Genomic DNA, 21,238 nt, shown 5'->3' on the forward strand with positions numbered 1-21,238 from the left:
TCTTTTTGGTCATTACTATGATGTAACCTCATTATTGCCAAACATCAGTTCAATTCTCTTTGACGCCCTTGGAGTTAGGTTCAAATTAGTTTTGGCAAGGGGTGTGGTTCCTTCATGTGGACTTACCCTGATTTTTTAGGGAAAAAAACACCATACCTTCTTTCAAGCAACATATGCATATTTACACTTTTCCTCAAAGAAATACATCAATGTCATTTAAAAAGGACAAAAGGAAAATCCTACATTAATTTTGTGCTCCTAGTAGAGTATATGTGATTTTGTCACATATACAATCATAATTCCTATTACCAATGAATTTAGCTAACTATTAATGTTAATAATTAAGTTTATATATCATAATTACTCCCTCGGGCAAGCAGGTTGTTGCATTTGCCATCGGGTTGACCCGTTCCACACAGGACCAAGAAAACTTGACTTGCATGCATGGGCTGTTTTTTCCTAGAATAGAAAAAGCAACATACAAAAAGCATCCCTAGATTGTAGGGAGCTATTTTTAGTAGCTGGAGGATACATGCAAAGATCGTTTTAGAATCTTTCCTTTAAGTGTTGTTCTTTTCTAGATTTGTGGCATACGGATCATGAGCTTCAAACTTATTTATTCGATGCATCATAGCTCATTTCTTCACATCAATCTTGGAGCTATAACATCCCACAGCACATCCAGGACTTTTCGACACATCCAGCTGAACTATTCACGGGTAAGTGGTCTTAACGTGTCTTTTGCAATATTTCTGTTGTTTTTTGTGTTTTCGCTTGTGTGAGTGTTGTTTCATTGATTTCTATGAACACTTGCTATCGTTTACATGCATATTATCTTGTACTAGAACCATTTCAGTTTGTGTTAACATCTCACTGTTGTCGCATGCATGAAACTGTTTTGCATGCATGGTCGCTGATTCGGCGACTTGCTTCACCCACATGCATGTTGTTCCATTTTCTGAATCTTTCATTCACTATTTGCATGCATGATCATTCACTCCTGTTGACACTGAGTATCGCCATGCATTCAAAATCACATTTGCTTTCAGTTGCCCATCGGCGGGTTTGGGCAACCTTGGCTAGAACTCTCCCTCACCAAGACAACATTGCGCAATCCTGAGAAGGAAGACTCTGTCTTCCCCTTAGGAAACGTGCCTTTCTTCCCAGTAACTATCCTCTAGGCTTGCCTTGCATAATTATGAGGAACAGTGACTACTGGCCCAGAAAATTGTGTAATGCAGTCACTGAGCTTGCAACCATTGCGAGCTGAAATTGTGCATTGTGCAATTCCAACAGTCAACAGCCAGCTTGGATTACGCATTGCACAATTCCAGTAGTTAGTCAGCCTCCCCAGACAACCCATACTGCCTTTTGCGCAGTTCTGACAATCAGTCAGCTAACCTCGTAGAAGAAATTGTGCAATCTTTGCTAGTCAATCCCCAGGTATGTTGCATGTATTTCCTCAAGTTTTCTTTGGTTTTCGCTGAAAAATTTCTTTCCATGCATATTGCTTTGTCTCTAGTTCTAGTAGGTGTTTGTCTGCCTCTTAGCAGTTCAGGATCAATGGCCTCTAAGAGAGCAAGATCAAAGGACACGAATGAATGTGCAATTGGAGCACCAATTGAGCAAGTGTCTACAAGTCTACCGATCTATGAAGATACCAAGCTGATTGTGGACAAGGAGATCAAGCTGAAATGGAAAGATGTTAATGATTCATTTGCAAGAAAATTTGCGGTAGACCTCGAAGACCAACAGGTATATGTGAACATTCACAAGTTTGGCTTGTACCAGATTGCATGTAGATGCCCCACGTTCCCATGCACGTACATGACACATTAAATTGTCTTGCACACTAATCTTGAGATGATGACATTGAGCAGTGTCAGTAGGACGAAGATTGCAACCTTCAGGGCACAAGATTATGATGAGATGTATCAGATGTCAGAGCCTGTGACCATCATGGAGACACCCTTCAGCATACCCAGTGGTAATGCCAACTCCAAATACATTTTGAAGAACTCGGTGAAGGAGCCAGCCAGATTCAGGATGACACCCAACCAGGTCTACAAAACGAAGATACTGTTGAAGGTGTATCAATACATGGTCATCTTTGCATGTCGACTGTATGGCTAAGAAAGCACAGAAACCTTCTCACAGAGTTGGGTGATTGCGTTGGACCAACTAGCTAGAGAAGGAAAAGCATGTAACTAGTCCGGCATGTTGGCTCATCAGCTGAAGGAACAGGTAACAAGGGCTCGACAACTACCTAAAGGTATACAAGAAGAAATTTACATGTCTGCCTACATCTTGGATGAAATCTATGCCCAACAGGAGTTCTCAGGCTTGAAGTGGGCGTGGACAGTGGCGAAGATTGCTGTGAACACTTATTGTAATATTTTGTCTGAATGCATCTTCAAAGGAGTTATCTGGACTCCCTATTTGCTAGTTTGCACCACTACGTGGTTCCATGGGCCAACGGTCAGTGCACTTTGACTGAGGGTCCTCGTTGTTCCGTGCTCACTACAACTGCCACTGTCCAGAGGTTCTTCCTAATAGCTCATTGTTCACAAGATTTTGAAGTCTAACATAATTTGAAACAATCATAGAACTCTGATAACTTTCAAGGATCCAATTCGGATCATGGCCTTCCCACTGAAAAAGCTTTTGGACCACCAAAAGTTGGTTTTCAAGTATCGACTAAGTGAGGGTACAATTGTCTCACTTGTCCAATCTCTATCCATTTTGCACTTCTTGGCTTTGACCCCCTGAGCCCAATTCTGAGGTACTCAACATCTCTCCTGCGCGTCGTTCTCACCTTCCTATCCAGAACTGTGTCTTTCTACAATTCATTAAGATATTTAGGTAGCGGGTCATCAATAGAAGGAAATTGACTTTTCTCTTCGGGATCCTCAATTAGTGAAGGTTCAAACAATCTCAAGCTATCTGCATTTACGACTGAGTAGATGTGCATGTAAGTTGGTAGATCAAGGCAAAAAGCATTCTCACCAAATTTCTCAAGTATATTGAAAGGTCCATACCTGATAGGCTTTAGCTTTTTACCTTCACCTTGCATCTTGTCCTTGCTGATATACAGCCAGACTTGATCACCAACTTCGAAACTATGCTCCATCCGATGCTTGTCATGCCTTGCCTTGTATTTGGCCTAGCTCTTTTCCAATTGTTCCTGTACTTCCTGGTGGATCTCTTGGATTTGTTCGATGAACCTAGTTGCCTTGTCCACATTGTTGTGTCCCTCAACTATTGTGTCCTTACCAAAGACAAATTCCAAGGGTGACTTGGGTGTAAAACCAAAACAGGTTTCAAAAGGAGATCTCTGTGTAGAAGAATTTTTGGCTCGGTTGTAAGCATGCTACACATAACACAAATGTTCATCCCAAAGCTTAGGATGTTAGCTGCAATATCCTCTGAGTAACTGGATTACTGTCTTGTTGACTACTTCTGTCTGGTCATCGGTTTGTGGACGGAAAGCTGTGATTTTCTTTAGTTTGGTGTCCATTAGTTCCCATAGACTTGACCAAAACTTTCCCACAAATCGGGTGTCTCGATTAGATATAATGGAAGTGGACAATCTAAAATGAACCCATACATGTTGAAAGAACATTTTTGTAGTTTGTTCAGCTGTAATCTGCTTATTACAAGGTATCAAAATACACATTTTGTTGAACCTATCCACAACAACATACGAATAATCATGACCTTTCCTAGATTTGGGTAGTCCTCCAACAAAGTCCATGGAAACACTTTCGCAAGGATGAGAAGGAACTAGTAATGTAGTGTACAAGCCTAGTTTTCTATTGCTGGGCTTGCTTTTAGCACACATAGTACACCCTCTTACATATCTAGAAACTGTCATGTTCATTTTTGGCCAATAACAAAACCTTTGCAACTGTGCAATTGTTTTACTTACCCCAAAGTGACCTGATATTAGAGAAGTGTGTGCTTCTCGAATTATCTTTACTCTTTCAGTTTGTGGAATGCATAGCTTCCCACAATGATATAAGAGTCGGTCCTTAATATGATAATCCAATTCTTCTACTCATTTGCCTTGACTTAAAGTTGCATATACATCTTTAAAGTCTATATCTTGAGCATATTGTTCAATGTAGCTCTCATGTAACACATAATTATGCATAAGTATAGTAGATGCATTTATAATAGGTCTAGATAACATATCTACAACTTTATTGTGTATGCCCTTTTTATATCTGATGACTAAATGAAACTGTTGTAGAAAACCCATCCATCTATAGTGTCTTGATTCCTGCAACTTAATTTGGGAGTGTAGATATTGAAGTGGTTGATGATCAGTATGTATTATTGTCTCTTTTCCCATTAAGTAATGTTTCCAATTTTTCACACTCTATACTAATGCATACAATTTTGTACTACTACATAATTAAATGTCTCAGAATGATAACATATGTGTTTACCATGTTGTATCAACACTGCTCCCATGGCATAGTCACTAGCATCCATTTGGATCTCAAAGGGTCTTTGAAGATCTGGCAGTGCTAGTACTGGTGTTGTACTAATATTTTCTTTCAAGGTGTCGAAGGCTTTCTGCTGTTTGCCTCCCCACTAAGACACCTTGTTCAATCTTGTTAAACCATGTAAGGGAGTTGCAATTAAGGAAAAGTTAGAAATGAAATTTCTCCAATATTGTGTTGCTCCTAAGAAGCTCCTAACTTCTGTAGCAGATTTGGGTTTAGGCTAGTTTACAATGACTACCACCTTAGAGGGATCTATCTTCAATTCACCACCCCTACTATATGTCCCAAATAATTCAAAGATGTTTTGCCAAATTCACATTTTGAGAGTTTAACATAAAGTTTTTCTCTTTTCAAAACATCTAGTGTTTGCTTAACATGCTTCAAATGTTCTTCTCATGTTTTGCTAAATATCAGAGTGCCATCTAGATATACAATAACAAAATCATCAAGAAAGGGTCTGAGTACATCATTAATTATTCTCATGAAAGTAGCAGGAGCATTAGTTAAGCCAAAAGCCATAACCAACCATTCATACAATCCCTATTTTGTTTTGAAAGTAGTCTTCCATGCATCTTGTTCTGAAACTCTGACCTGATGATATCCACTATGCAAGTCTAAATTGGAAAAATAAACAGCTTCTTTCAATTGATCTAATAGATCATCTATGCAAGGAAGGGGATAACAATTTTTTATCGTTATCTTATTCAGTGCTCGGTAATCAATGCACATTCTCCACGAGCCATCTTTCTTTCTCACCAAAACAATTGGGGATCCACTTGGTGATGTGCTAGGTCTGATGTACCCCTTCTTGAGCAACTCCTGCACCTACTTCTTGATTTCTAAATTCTCTAAAGCGGACAACCTGTACATTCCAATGTTAGGCAATGGAGCATCTTGTTGCAAATTAATTTCATGCACTATTTCCTTTCTGGGTGGCAGACCTTTAGGTTCTTGAAACAAGATATCATATTCTGAAACAACTTTTTCTAAATCAGCCTGTTATTTAGCATCACAGCCCTCAAATACATTGGTTTTATCAGGTTTCTTTTCCTTTATAACCATTAGTAAAAATTGTTTGCATGAATTTATCATTCGTTTCATCTTCCCTGAGTTTATGAGAGTGTAATTTTTCTTGAGCTTATGGGCTCTTACAAAGTATTCGATTCCATCTTTAACGTAGATACTTGTTCTTAGCTCTATAGAATATAGATTTTCTATCATACAAGTAAGGACTTCCTAAAACAATTCCACATATATCCAAAGGAATTATGTCTAACTCAACCTCATCTACAAATGCTGACACAAAAGAAAACTTGAGTTTGCATTGTCTAGTCACTTGTAGTTGTGCTTTATCATTTAACCATCGTAATGGGTATGGTTTCTTGTGAGGTGTAGTCAGTAATCCCAAATTCTTTACAATTTCTTCAGAAATTAAATTTACTTGTGAGCCACTATCAAACAAAGTATCAATCTTTTGATGTTTGGACATAAATCTAATATGGAAAAGCTCATGTCTTTTTCTCTCATTTTCTTCATCAATAGTAGATTGTGCAGAATTACTAGTAGATGCTTCAGAATTCTTACCTTTTATACCTATGGCTACAACGGTTGTTTCATCTCCTAAGTCCGACCACAAATCTTTCTTAATAACTGCAACAGTGTTCTTCTTCTTGTCCTCAAACTTCTTAGGTCTCAGTTCTGGATGTGGAATCCAACAACGCTCATCATCATGCCCATCCTTCTTATAGTGAGTGCATGAAGACTTGCTTTTCTGTGGAGTATTGGCCTTCCTTGCTTTCCATTTCTGTTTTCTTTTCTCCTTATTCTTGCTTGCAGTGGGTTGAGATGATCCCCCAACTTCTAGGTTTCCATTCTTTCATCTAGCTTCTAGATGCGTAGCTTGAACAGATACCTCATCTATACTAGTGGGATTAAACATGAGGATAGTGTGCCTCATGTAGCTGTGTAGACCACCGATTTACTTCAACAGAGTCTCAGATGAGTCTAATGAGATTCCTAGAATCAAATCTCTCTTCCTAAATTCTTGGGTGTAACCTTGTACACTTTTCCCTTTCAACTGACAAAGTGTTTTCCAGCTCATCATGGCCTGCTGCATGTAGGCCAGTGGATAGAACTGCTTTTTGATTGTAGAAACAAATTCACTCCAGACAGAAAGAGTCTTACCATGTCTCTTCATGTCAGCTTGGGTCCTGCCTTCCCACCAAACCAAGGTAGTGCCTCCAAGGCGTAGGCTGGCCCGCTAAATCTTGCTCTTGTTTGAATCGATACTCTGCACTCTGCAATAAACATCAATTTGTCTAATCGAATTGTCCAACTTTTCTGCATTCAACTCTCCATCATATATTCGTAAATCAAATTTAACATCTAGTTTAATCAAAGAGGTCTTCTTTTTATGTTCAGGGCTATTAGGAGGCGTGAGAAATCTTTCTTCTTTCCCCTTGCCTTTTGAGTGGTCATGGAGGAGAGACTCTTCTTCTCCTTTATCTTGTTTGGAGCCTGATGCATCTTCATCTTTATGTTTTCTAAAGTCCTTATACATTTCCTCTACTATGGACCTTATGGCCAAGAAACTATCTATAAATTGAGGGTCTGGCCCCACAGAACCTTCCTCTGACATTATCTTCTAAGGATAGACTCTTCCAATCTTAGGATTAGTTTCGACCAACTCTCCTTCTCGTAATTTGAGCTTTGATATAGTTAGCATTCAAAAGCTAAATCTAGCACAAGCTTGTCTAACCTTAACAACCTATAACTCTGATACCACTTGATCTAAAAATCATTTATGTATGATCTCAGTTAATTAATGTAGTTATTACAAACTCATGTACTAGTGTGCCTATGTTATTTTAAGCAATGGGTCGATAAGATTGCAAAATACACAGGCATTGGAAAACAGTAAGAGAAACACAGCAAAAAAAATGCAAAAACACAACAAATTAATAAGGAGTTCACCCAATCCTCCTGGGCTACGTCTCCTGGTCCATCTTTTAGTGGTGGCCTTTTTTTATTGTGTCTTTAAGCAAATTTTTTACAATGATGATCTCAATTTGAGTCTCCTATAATAGATGATGCTTAGTAGGGTGGTACTTGGATTCCCTAAGCCACTAGAGTGCAAAGACTCCCCCTTACCAAGTCTCGACCTCAACTGGTCTTAATGGGATGAGTCCAATTTGGTACTCAGTTCCCGACAGATATCCTCACAAGGATTGCTTGAACCTCTCAAGCCTCCTTGATTTTGTCTGCTTGATGCTGCCTTAGCTCTGTAAGTTAGCTCGACTTCTCTATTCTCTGCTTCTTACTTCACTATCTAGTCTGTCTCCTCTGTCTCCTCTATCTCTTCTATCTTTTCTATCGCTTCTGTCTTTTTGTGGCTTAAAGCCAATCTGTCCCTTGATTGTTTGTTTCCTCTTCCAGCTCTTCGGATCATCTGCCTCTATCCACTTGGAATTCCCTACTTCTGTGTCATCGCCACTGTGTAACGTTTCACAAAGAGGTGGCCACTTGTCTACTTACAAATTGAGCACCAACACTTCCCCCAACGACCATTATTTTGGTTACTCTACGAAATGATTCGTCTGCCAGCTTAGCGGTCATGTTGGACCCCAAGTTTCATATGCCTTAGCCTATTCTTCTGCCAAATCTAGTCTCCAATCAGGTGCAATCTCCGCCGTTTGATCTGGGGCCTTCGGACCCTACGGTCATCGCTTTTATCGCGTGGTTGACTTGCTCAACTGTTAGCCCGCAATGAGAGTGGTTTTCTCTCTCATCTGTCAGACACGTGTCATTCAATGTATGGCATCATTCGGTCTTCTGACAAACCGACTTACCGCTCGAAACATCTCCGATATTCCACTGGTTTTGGAGCATGGGACCTACCTGTTGACTTTAGAGCTTTTCCCACGGTTTTACTTGTTTTTCACATGATCGGGTGCCAGGGCTTTTCCTTCTCTGAGGTTTTTATCTTGCGGCATCAGAAACAGCCTCTGTTTTCTGATCTGGACTCCCTATTTGCTAGTTTGTGCCACTGCATTGTCTCCATGGGCCAATTGTCAGCATGCTTTGACCGAGGGTCCTCATTGTTCCATGCTGGCTACAAATGCCATTGTCTAGAGGTCCTTCTGGATAGCTCATTGTTCACAAGATTTTGAAGTCTGACATAATTTGAAATAGTCATAAAACTCTGATAATTTTCAAGGATCTAATTCAGATCATGCATTGTCTTGTGGAAGATCATTGCGTGAGAGTAAAGTTCCACTGGATCCACGGGACATGTCATTTGGCAGAGGAGGACCCATCGAGATATTTTTACAACTCCCCCAAACTCAATGAATCTGTTGGATTCGTTGTGGAATGGCTAGTGAGGCAATGTGAAGTAGCATCCTAGAAAGCACCAGAAGTAGTAGCAGCATAGGTAAACATATCAGTGCACGACAAGGGAAAGAGGAAGATTGTTGACTGCATGGAGGAAGAGCAAAGCTGCAAGTTCTGAGCAGATCCACTTGTGGAGAAAGTAGCTATGGCTATTGACGAAAAGAGGCAACAACGCAACAAGAGAAATGCACAAAGGCAGAGAGAGAAATGGAGAATGGAGGAAATAGAGAAGGAGTTGCATGAGTTGAAGGAGCAAGTCCGAAAGGAACAAGAGCTATGAAAATAGGAGAAGGAAGTGCATTAGCAATATGTACAGTAGGAGGCGTAACATGTACAGACAAATGAAACAATGCTCGTACAGGTAGTGGACTCAACAAAATAGCTGGCATCACACAGATAGGGTGAACCATCGTAGGGGCAGGACTTATCTCAGGAGATAGATCGAGCACTTGAACAGATGGATACGAATATGGAGCAACAAGTGTTAGAGCAAGACATCAACCTCATGCCTCACCACCAAGAGGTCGACCCACCATCTGCACCACATCTAGAAGACAAATAAGTCCCATGTGACCAACGAGACACTGATATCCTTGGAGATCATTTGGAAGCAGAGATGCAAAACATCTCATTCAGTGAGTCCCAACATAGTGTTGTGCAATCTCGTAGAGTGTCAAATCTGGAAGATCATACATCTCCTGCGTAGTATGAGGAATGAGTGATCATGTTTGATGTGCGCAAACATCCAGTAGCATTGGCCAATGCTACCAGAGTATATGCCAAAGCGACTAGCTTGAGTGTTCGTTTTCTGATAGCTGAGAATGATTAAATGGCTAAGGAGCTACAAATGACCAAGCAAGGAGGAGATTTGGTTACAGCGTCCACCTGAGTAGAACTGAAGAAGGCAACACTACATGAAGTATTGTCCCTTAACACAGTCACGCGGGCGTTGTATTCCAAGTTTGGTACCGTGCATGAGGCAGTCATCCATCTCAATGGATGGTAGCATTGATGTGCTAGAAGAGCATGTATCTTGTCGAACGTGCATGCTATTGTTGATTACATGCAAACATGGATGATGAGATACAAGGGAGCGCTGCTTCACTTGCCTAAGATGATGAAGCCCAGAGTAGACGAGCTGAAGGCATGCATCTCAAGTCAAATCCGGAACTATGAAGAGCTCTTGCAGCTCATCACTAGTCTATATACTTCCCATGCACATATATTGAAGAGTATGGATGTTGTGGCGCATCCCATCTATTGGGACTCTCACCCAGGCGAAGATAAAGGCACAGGTCCGACTAGAGCTTGACTCATACTTTGGCAAGTTGATGTGCATAGCCACGAGCCCAGACTTGTCAATCAGTGTAGACACCATGCACAAGTATGTTGCTCATCCGGCCGTGTTGAAGATAATGATGTGCATGTTATTAGGTGAGTTGGACAGAGGAGCTGAAGTTGTGTACCTAGATGCTATGGAGGCAAGAGTCTGGTTCTAGAAATATGTCTCCTTGGAGTACATAGACACCATCGTGGACTACCAATCTTGGCATCAGTTCGCTACTGTCGATCATCGTGAGGATGTTGAAGAGTTGGACTTCCCACGGTTGTCTGAGTAATAGTGATGCTTTGCATGGCTTTCTCAAGCCATTTTGTCTCATATGGGTACATGTGCATTGTAATGTAACGTCTTGTCAAGTGTAAGTTCAAGTGTCGATAGTTGGATGTAACAGTCATAGAGTAGGTGAAGAGTATGAGAGTAGATGAACTATAACAAAGGGGAATGTCAAGGGCCACCCCACCCTTTTCTATAAATAGTCCCTCATAACTCATTATAAAGGCTTTTGGTTAGCCAAGCTTTGATAGGAGTATCTTAGAGAAAACTTGGACAATATTGTAACGTGCCTTGGCTTCTCCACTACGCAGAGCTAGTATATCTCTTTGGAGGAGCAAGGAGTTGTGGCTATAACGTTCCGCTATCAGAACTAGTTGTTGGACATGGATGTATTATATGACTGGAACTTACACTTCTTAATATAACAGAGCCAACACGTTTCATGCATATGTTTTATTGTATTCTATGATATCTAGTTTACTCTAAATGATCAAAAATGGATTTTGGATAGACTCCTAAGTCTAGGTTTTCCTCACAGAGGAAAAATGAAAGTCTAAAGGAGTCCCGGAACTAGCCCCATTGCAGAGACCATCTCATTCTGAATCTGCTACAACTTGAATGGGAAAAAATGGACTTAGGATGCAGAAGTTATTGCAGAAAGAAGGTGCCCTTGATTATTTGGAGAAATCTTAAAAAAAAATGGCCTAAAAGGCTTTATGAAGAAAATCGCATCGGAGGAGTTCGGAGGCAAACTTAAGTTAAAAGGGGAAGCACCCCCGATGGCCGATCCCCGACATATTGGGTCGAAGGCAGGCTTGTGTGTATATAACATAAGGACGGGGCCAAGCGATATGTCAATCGCTGATATCAGCGGATCGGCATCGGCGGTGGCCATGCCATGGGGCTTGAGGCGGGACCCCGTAGTGAGTGATATCGCGATCACCGATATCGGTTGATTGTAATCGCCGATGCCATATGCATAGAACGCCGGGTCCATGCGATTTGCGATTGCGATCAATCGCATCACAATATCACGTCAGAGTCATGCGATAGAGCAGGCCACATATATATGCGTCGATGCGATGCGACCGGACCCGAAAGGGTTTGTAAATGCTAATATATAATATTTCAAGTCTATCTAAAGCCATCTTACGGGACTTTTCAATGTTTTAATGTATTGTTAAAATACAAAGGGAAACCATGAAACATGGGCATTTTTGATATGCGATTGTGATCCAAGGTGGACCCGATAGGGAAATAGTGTGGATTTATGAATATTTGAAGTTCGATAAACAGAGCTTTTGCGGATTTTTCCCATGTTTAGTGTATTTTCCTATGTAAGCTGGGAATGCTAATTTTGGGGATTTCAAAGGCCCGATGGTCCCTTCCATTGCAGAACAGGTGGTCACCTTCCCTGGAGACGTTATGCCATGATTTCTAATGCTCAAAAGGGGATTCGAGCAGACAGAGGCTGGGAGCTAGAAAGCCCAAGAAGAGGAAATGAACGAACAACGCCAGTTGGCTTAAAAGCCATGAATATCAGAGACAGAAGGGGTTTTTTGGGTTTTTGTTGAAACTGAGCATAAGCAGGTAACGCAGAGGTCTGAAAGAGCTCAATTGAGTGCAGCCGTTTAGAAAGCAAAAAGGTAGAAGCAAAAAGAGGCCGAGGGAGCAAAAGCGAATGCACAAAGTAGCCAAGGGAGTCACTTGGAGGTCAATTTAAAATCCAGAGAGTTGTACATTGCTGAGAGATGAAGAAGAAAGAGCCAAAGAAGCCAAAGGCAGAGCCAAGAGCCAAAGCCAGGAGCCAGAGCCAGAGCCGAGAGCTAGAAAGCCGAAAGCTTCAAGAGTGGGGGATAAATGGTGTCTAAACCAATTTTTTCTGTGTAAAACAAATGGAATTGAGCCAGAGAGCTTGTAAAAGGACTTTATGATAATCCCAGAGAGCCTAGTTGAGTTGACTAGAGCTCAAGGAGACGTAACCCAAGAGTTTTGGGTGAAATCCAAATTAATATTGTTGATCATGTGTCTATTTTATTGTTGCATTAGTTATTGTTATATGGATGTGTTATATCAGCATAAACACCAGATTTTAAAGTACACAAATAGTTTGAAATAAATATCATCATACACCTATATTGTCAAGCGCACATTTAATTCTGCATTGGTTAATCAATAAGACTTGGGAATATTTAAAGCTTTGGAAGTGGGAGAGGTTCTTGTAAGTTAGACAAGAAGCCTAAGTGGCCTATTTTCAAATCAAGGTGGTATCAAAGCTTAAGTTTGATTAACCCCACCTTCAAAGAAGGTTATATCAGAATGCTTGATTGACAAGGCCAAGACTGCTTTTCTAAAAGGTGTTTGAACAACAAGAGGCTGATTGTATGCTTGTTTTGTAGACTGACTATTTTTTGAGTTTATAGAGGTAAAGGGAAAGCTACTGATAGCTCAGTTCAGGAAGGACAAATAGGAAGAAGGGATGAAGGCATTCTTCTATCCCAAAGGACATCAAAGCAGTCCTTAAAGCACAAAATGTTTGTTGCAAAAGGTTTCTTAAATAAGCTCTTTATTAATCTTGTTTGAAGTTCTTTTGTTCATTGGCATAATGACAACTTCTACAAGTGTATCCTTGAATTCCTCTTGCATCACAAGACTCTTTGATGAAGACATGAAGCAAGACTTGTTCATCATGATAGACAAGGTGAGAGAAATGTATGAGGATGGATGGAAGAGCAACATACTTATAGAGAAGTTGAATTCCATGAAGGAAGAGAAGCAATTGCTTGCTGAAAAACTACAGGAAATGGAGAGGTAACTTCATATTGCAAATATGAACCTAAACAGAATGCATGAGTTGGATTCACAGATCTTTGTTGCAAAAGAAGCCTTGGTCAAGTATCAGCTTGAAGAAGAGGTAAACCATTCCAGTTTGTATTCAAATTCTTCTAAGAATGCTTATATTGGTTCTTTTGAAAAACATACTAGAGGCATAGGTTCCAAGCTAATGTCCAAGATGGGCTATGAAGGAAAGGGCTTGGGAAAGCATGCAAAAGGCATTGTTGAACCAATAATGGTTGAGGAAAGGCCTAAGTATTCGGGTCTTCGCTATGGACAATCTTATGGAGAGAGTTTCAAAGCTGCCATGGAGGCCATTGAAACAACTCCAAGAAGGGGTTGCATTGTAGAGTGTGAAGATTGTGTTCAGGAGGAATGCAATAGCTTGAAACATCACTTGCAGGATGCAGGTGTTTAGAAGCACACACTTGAACCAGAGAGTTGTGGAAACTCTAACAACCTTGAAGAGATTGATGATGTTCGAAAGGGAGCCACTTCTTCATTTTCTTCACTTCCTCATGAAGGCAATAAAGGTGAAAGAGGTAGGTATAAATTTGGTTCTAATCATATTCCTTTTGATTTTGCAAAGAATGGTAAATTTCCACAGAAGCATGGGAAAAGAATTTCATGTTCATTTTGTGGATTGGATAACCATCATGTTTCTAGATGTTGAAAGAGAATGGCCACACATAGGAAATTTTTGAAGGAAAAGAAGCAAAGAGCCAAAGGTCCATTGGACAAGGCAAATCATGTTGTCAAAAGGATGAACATTTGTTGCACTGATTGCCATAAGCAAGGGCATCTTGCTAAAAGGTGTTGGACTCTAAATCCAACAATGCTTCCTCAAAAGTTGAAGAAAGTGGAAAGAGAAAATGACAGAAATGGAAATGAAATTTCCATGGATGATGTGCTTCAGAATGATTCACATGTTGATGCTGATGTGCAGACAAATGAAAAACCTTTGAATTGGATTAGCAAGAAATGGTTAGAGTTCTTTTCCAATTAAGGTTGCATGTCTATTGATGCATCTATTTGGATTTCTTTGTTGATGAGATGCAAGTTTTAGGTTTCTACCAAGATGGTGAATGGAAAAAGGTTGAGTAGGAGACTCACTTTGTTGCTGCAACATTATATGTCATTTCAGCTTCGAAAGTAAAGTGTGCTTAAGTGAAAGTTGAAGGATGAAATGCATGCATAAGCATGATTTGTATGAACACAAGGATGTTGATGTTTTCCTTGTATTTGAACATGTATGCGTAATTAACTTGAAGGGTTGATTGCTTTAAACATGCATGTAATGTTGACTTGGAAGAAGTTAACTTGGTCTCCAAGATGGAGATAATTGTTGGTTGTGTTATATTCTTTCCACGACTAGCCCACATAGTTAACCAGGGGGTTAGAAGGGAGGCGGAGCCCCCCCTTCGTTGCACTGATTGTGTAGCGGGGTGGTAATAGGGGTTTTAAGGGGTGAAGGTAACCCCACTCTATGGGGTCTGGGGCAACACCCGGGAAAATTTTGGTTTTGGAACCTATGTTAGGTTGGGCAGACCCTCCTATGGTTTTGTGCATGATTTTCGCACATGTTTTTTGGACGCGATGGTTTTTGGTCCATGGTTTTGGACATGATGATTTTCGATCCATGGTATTGGATGCTTCAGCATGGATAGATATGTATTATAACATTGAAAGGAAAATAATGAAATATCAAGCTGGTAGTTCTAGTTTTGGGATCTAGGGGAAATATATGTGTATATTTGTTTTATGTATTATGCTCTCATATTGTTTATTTTCTATGGTTTTAGAATTCGTATGCAGGTAATTTCTGTACAGGGTTAAAACCTACATTGGGTATCAGAGTTGTTTTGGCTTCAAGGGGACGCCTTTGTTGCTGATGGGTTTCACTCAGGCCTGTGGTAGACCCTGTTCAGTGGGAGATCTGTGAGATTGATTTTGGTGGTGAAAGAATATGGCGAGCAGTGGAAAGATAGAGATCGAGAAATTTAATACTCAAAGGTTTGAGTTGTGGAAACTCAAGATGGAGGATCTGTTGGTGGATAAAGATCAGTGGATCGCAGTAGATCCGGGTACTAAACCAACAGGAGTATCCAATGAAGAATGGAAGAAGTTGGATAGGAAGGCAAAAAGCACAATACGATTGTGTGTCTCAGATTCAACATTGTTGAATGTATCAGGGGAAGCTACAATGAAGGCTTTGTGGGACAATTTAGGGACTTTGTACCAATCTAAGTCTCCGGTGAATAATCTGTTCCTGCGGAAAAAGCTGTATAACCTAAGAATGAAAGATGGAGACTCGGTGACAGAGCATCTGAATGCATTTAATATTATGGTAAGTCAGTTAGCGTATGTTGATATTAAAATTTCAGATGAAGATAAGTGCATCAGTTTGTTGTGTTCCCTACCAGATTCATGGGATAGTCTGGTTATTGCAATAGGTAGCAATGCAACTACATTGCAGTTTGATGAAATAGTCTCATCCTTGCTGGCAGAGGAGATGAGACGGAAAAATATGGAGAGCTAGAATGGTGATGCCTTGTCTGTACAAGGAGGGTCCCATAATAGAAACAAAAATAAGTCATCAAGTGGGAGATCTATATCTAGAGGGAGATCTAAATATCCAGAAAACCTGTAAAGGTGGTGCGTTGGAAATGCAGACAGGAAGGGCACTACAAAAGGGACTATAAATCTAAAGCTTCTGATAAAGGAAAGGGATCTGATGATGCTCCTTCTACAAAGGTGAAAACCACCTCAGATGAAGGTGGGGATGTGTACTTGGCTTCTTCAAGTACACATGTAGATCATGAGGCATGGTTGATTGACTCAGGTGCATCGTTTCACTTCACTCGCCATAGAGTCTGGTTATGCGAGTATGAGAAATATGATGGTGGTGATTTCTTCTTATGGGATGATAGAAAGGCTAAAATAGTTGGTCACAGAAAAGTAAAGTTGAAGTTGCAAGGTGGAAGGGTTAGAACACTTCTGGTTGTTCTGCATATTACTGGATTGGCCAGAAATCTGATTTATGTAAGCAAGTTGGATGATGTAGGTGTAAAAACAGTGTTTGAGAAGGATACTTGCAAGATGGTTTTAGGAGCACTGGTACTGATGCAAGGAGTTTGGATTGGAACTATGTACAAGCTACAAGGTAGCACAGTTATTGATGGGTGCAACAGTTCTGTGATTCCTAAAAGTGGAGTAGAAAATCTAGTGGTCTCAGGAGAGAAGACCATGCTGTGGCATCAAAGGCTTGGACATATTAGAGAGAAGGGCCTTCAAATACTTCATGGTAAAGGTATGGTAGAAGGTATGAGTAATAGCTCTCTGTATTTTGATTTTTGTGAAAATTGTGTATATGGGAAGCAGAATCAGGTGAGTTTCCCCTCTGGTGGTAAGAGGGTGAAACAGATATTAGAGCTTCTGCACAATGATGTGTTTGGAGCTGTGAAGGTTCCATCACTGGGTAAGTCTGTGTACTATGTATCATTTATACATGACTTCTCAAGGAATACATGGATATATTTCCTTAAGAAGAAATCTAAAGTTTTTGACAGGTTTAAAGAATTTAAGACTCTGGTAGAAAACCAGACAGAGAAGAAGATAAAGGTGCTGAGGATAGATAATGGTGGAGAGTTTTGCAATAAGGAATTTGAAGAATTCCGTAAGAAGTGTGGTATAGCATAGTAGAAGACTACTCCATATAGAAAATTAATTTGTAAAAGTTTAATATCACAAATCTGAAAATTAATTTGTAAAATTTTTATAATTATGCATAAATTAATATTTTTATGTTTTATAAAAATGGGAAAAATTGCACTTTTTCCCGTAGCTTCTCGTTGATAAAATGCATCTGTCATCCTGTTTTGAAAACACATCTTTTATAAATGCATCCTCGGTGTACTTCTCTGTAAATAGTTTTTCCAAATCAGGAAACTAAAACTTTTTTCGCTAAGGAAAATTCTACATTTGCCCTTCCCAAATGATCTGGCGTGGCCACCGTTAAGAGCACCAGAGCGCCATGGTTGACATTTTTGCGGGGACTAGTTGGGGGATTAAATAGTTTATCCTTAAAATGGAATTTTTAAATATTTATTTAATATTATAAATATGAGTTTGAAGGTGCAGAAAATATCAAGGACAAACGTAATAAAGATATATAGTGAAAGAAATAATTAAATTATTTCTATTTAAATTTTTCTATGAACCGTTGTATCTAATTTCAAAGTAAAAATATGAACAATTATATCGAAATTGAAAGTAAAAATAAGATAGGTAAGCGGATGGGACCTAAGAGATAAGTATCATGATTAAACCTTATTAGTCCCTGCCATCTGGCATCCGGCAGGGACTATAGTAATCGATCGTTCCAGAGATAGCATTAATTCGAAGGGGTTATTCGGCTGTTTCGGTTGTTATGCTAAAGTTTCGAAATGCTTTTTTAGTCGCTTATGCTAAGTTTCATTCGCAGCTGAACTTCGCCATCTTATTTGGCCTCTTCCCGAGGCGGAAGAGGCTCGACCATAGCTTAAAGCAATAAGCCCGGTGCATATTTTCGCTAACCGTCACTGGTGTCTGGTTTTAATGTTAGCATTACTTCTGCCCGGGTATGCGGTTTAGTAAAGCTCGGTGTTCCCTGTTACAATGTTCTACATTGGCAGCTGGTGCATGCCATGATGCACCATGGTTCAACAGCTGTTAGCCTTCATCGCACGTTCTGTTAAGAACCCTACAGGGGAAAACCAAACACAGGGACTCAAATTTAATCTCAGACTGGCCTGTCAAAGCCCTCGCTCTGAGTTCGAATGGGTCTTCTCTATACACAGGATCACGCCGCTATGAAATGCCCGGTATGTCTGGAAATGGGTTCGTATGGCCTGGTAAGCCTAGCGTGAGCGTCCGTCCCGGTCTATTCATCTGAAACTCGCCTGTCAAAGCCCTCTCTCTGAATTCGAATGGGTCTTCTCGACTTGATTCAAGATACCGGGAGATGCCGGCCATAATCGACCGTCATGAGTCGCGAGAGGCGGAAGAGACAGATCATACCTTGCAAACCAAAGCCGGTAGGAAGCAACTCCTCCGGAGGCAAGGTAAGCGCTTGAGGCCTCTGCGATTGCTGATGAAGTTGCTGAATGGGGGGAACGGGAGGCCTCTGCGATTTCTGATGAAGTTGCCCTTACATCTTCTTTCTATTATTGGGAATCTACCTGCTCTGAGTGCTCTGAAGAAACCCTTGTCTCTTTTTGTCGATCAAGATGAGATGAAATCTGAGGAGGAGGATGCAGAGGGAGCCGAAAAGGGGGAGGGCCAAGAATCCACCGAAAAGATCATACCGCCCACACGAGATGAACTAGCTATTCCATCCGTGGCCGCTTTATCCTCTGCGGGAGTCAAATTCGTTGCTACGGACGGCGACCTCACCACAATACAATTTGATGAGAATACTGCCACGATTTACCTCCCCAAAGTAAGGTTGGATGCCAACACGGAGGTAATCTTGAGAAATCTGGTGGCATTTGAATCTTCTGCAGCTCCGGGTGCGCTGGTTTTCACACGATACACCGATTTCATAAACGGGATGATCGACAGCGAAGAAGATGTTAGATTGCTGAAAGAGAGTTTCTGAATGAACGTGTATTCGGGTCGTGGAAATTCCTTTCTCTGGTAGCTACAGCGATACTTTTGGCGGTGATATGGAATGTTTTTCTAGCAACTGAAGAGGGATTTATGTCTCTTGTGACAAATTCTCGGTCCACAAAACCACAGCTTGCAGCAGTTGGTTCTTGCTGTTTAGTTGGTCTTCTGTGCAGCAGTTGGTTCTTGCTGTTTAGTTGGTCTTCTGTACGAGAAGACACTTTACGTTGCTAACATGTGGCCATGTTTCTTTGTGCATGCAACATTTGGCAGCCTGTCGTATTCATTTTTCTAACCGGCATATTCACTTTACTAATAATTTTAATGAACTTCAATTTATGTTTAAATATAATAACTTGTCTTCTGAATGATCTCAAGAAATTTGACGGGCAATCCCTTTTCGATTTGGGTCATCCTCTGCTGAATCGTGTAACTAAGAGTTTCGTGAAAGCTGCAGGGGTGAGTCCTAATTAAAGCCAGCACTTCTTCTTTAAAAGTTCTGTATCTATATGCTCTGTTCTTACCAGAGAGCTGAAAGTGACTTTAATGGCAGATTGGAGCAGTGCAGGCTGTATCCAGCGATTCTTATTGCACAGCAGCTGAAGGTCCTGTCACTCTCTATCTATCTCCGTGATTTTTAAAAACGAGACGGATTTGTTAGGAGAATTTGATGAAAACTCGGTGGTTTGTATGTTGGCTATTTTGAATGCAGGGTTTGAGAAGAAAAATACTCCAGAAATTGGTAGGCAGAGAAGGCAAACCCGTTTTCCTAATTTGGAAGGTGAGCATGAAAAATGCTATTTGAATTCTTAAATAAGAGAAGGTTCCATAGTTTGCTGAATTTCTACATGACAAAAAGTAACATCAGTGTTGTGGCATCCGTCACAGGAGAGACATACAAGAAGTCTCTGGAGACTCTGGTACAGTTTCTTTCTCTATGCCCTCCATATCAGGGGACTTTCTCCACATATTGACCTTCCAAGTTCCCATATTACTAGCAATAGGATTACAATGTTAAGAGACAATAGAACTATTTAATGGAGTAAAAAATTACATAAAAATTTGCTCAAAAATATCTATTTAAAGCTTAGCAGTGAAGTTCTAAAACTTCCCCAATCTAAGGGCAGAGACACAAACAAACAGCTCACGTCACAGGGCTCAACCAGCATATGGTTGAACATAAATGGTCTTTTGGATTTGTACTTTTTCAACCTATTCAATTGCTTGGTATGGTAATAGAAAATCTGTTTGTGGTCATGTGTCTTGTACCTTATTAACGCATATGGCATATGGTTGAAGATGCTCTGTGGGATTCGTACTTTTCCAAGATATTTTTTCAATTGATTAGTATGATAATTTGTAATCTGCTTGTGCCTATATGCCTTGTGCTGTTTTCATAATTGAATTCCTAGCACATAGTCCAACCTTTCTAAAGGGAAAAGACAACAAACTTACATCACATGGCTGAAGCAACTTTATATTGTTATGCATAGATGTTCTTTTGGATTTTTTACTTTTTCAACCACTTGTTTCAATGGCTTGGTATGATAATCTGTTATTTGTTTGTTCACATATGCCTTGTGTCTTATTCCAAGGCTTTAAAGACTGCAGCCTTGTAAATTATGAAGCAATTAGTGAGGCCTATGCACTTTCTATCATTAGATTGGTGCTTTCATTTGTCAATGGATTGCTTGCCAAGCTCCGAGAACTCTTTTCAGGCGATCCAACTACCACTATGAAGGTACATTATTTGATAAACAGATCTCCGGTTCTCCAGTTCTTGGGTTTTCTTTTCTGCATCTTAAACCTTAGAAGGAAACTTTTTGGCAGTTGGCATCTGTTATTTGGTTGCTTGCACAGTGTGGGCAGAAAATGACCATATGGACTTTAGCAAAGCTTTGTAAGTTCCAAGCTCACCTTCCATTGCATCATTAATTGCATGCTCGCTTAATTGATTCATAATTTGTTAAGTCTAGTTTCGATGTTCGAACTCTGAACTTGTTGGAAGCTTACAGAGAGGCCAAAACCCACTAGACAGTCTTGCATGTACATATATGCGAAAGGCCACTCCAAGCATATTCTGTCAGGAAGCAAATTTGAGATAGAGGATTTGTTCATAATTCATATAGCACTACACCTAGAATTACCCTGCTTTCATAAAAGTTGTCCTTCTAATTGATAAAATGCCTGTTAATAAGCACTGATCTCTTCAAATGATATCCATGGATGGACCATTCTA

Source organism: Pinus tabuliformis, chromosome 6 (assembly GCF_031772625.1).
Source record: "Pinus tabuliformis cultivar Carrire ecotype Pingquan chromosome 6, CPIR1, whole genome shotgun sequence".
Classification (NCBI taxonomy): Eukaryota; Viridiplantae; Streptophyta; class Pinopsida; order Pinales; family Pinaceae; genus Pinus; species Pinus tabuliformis.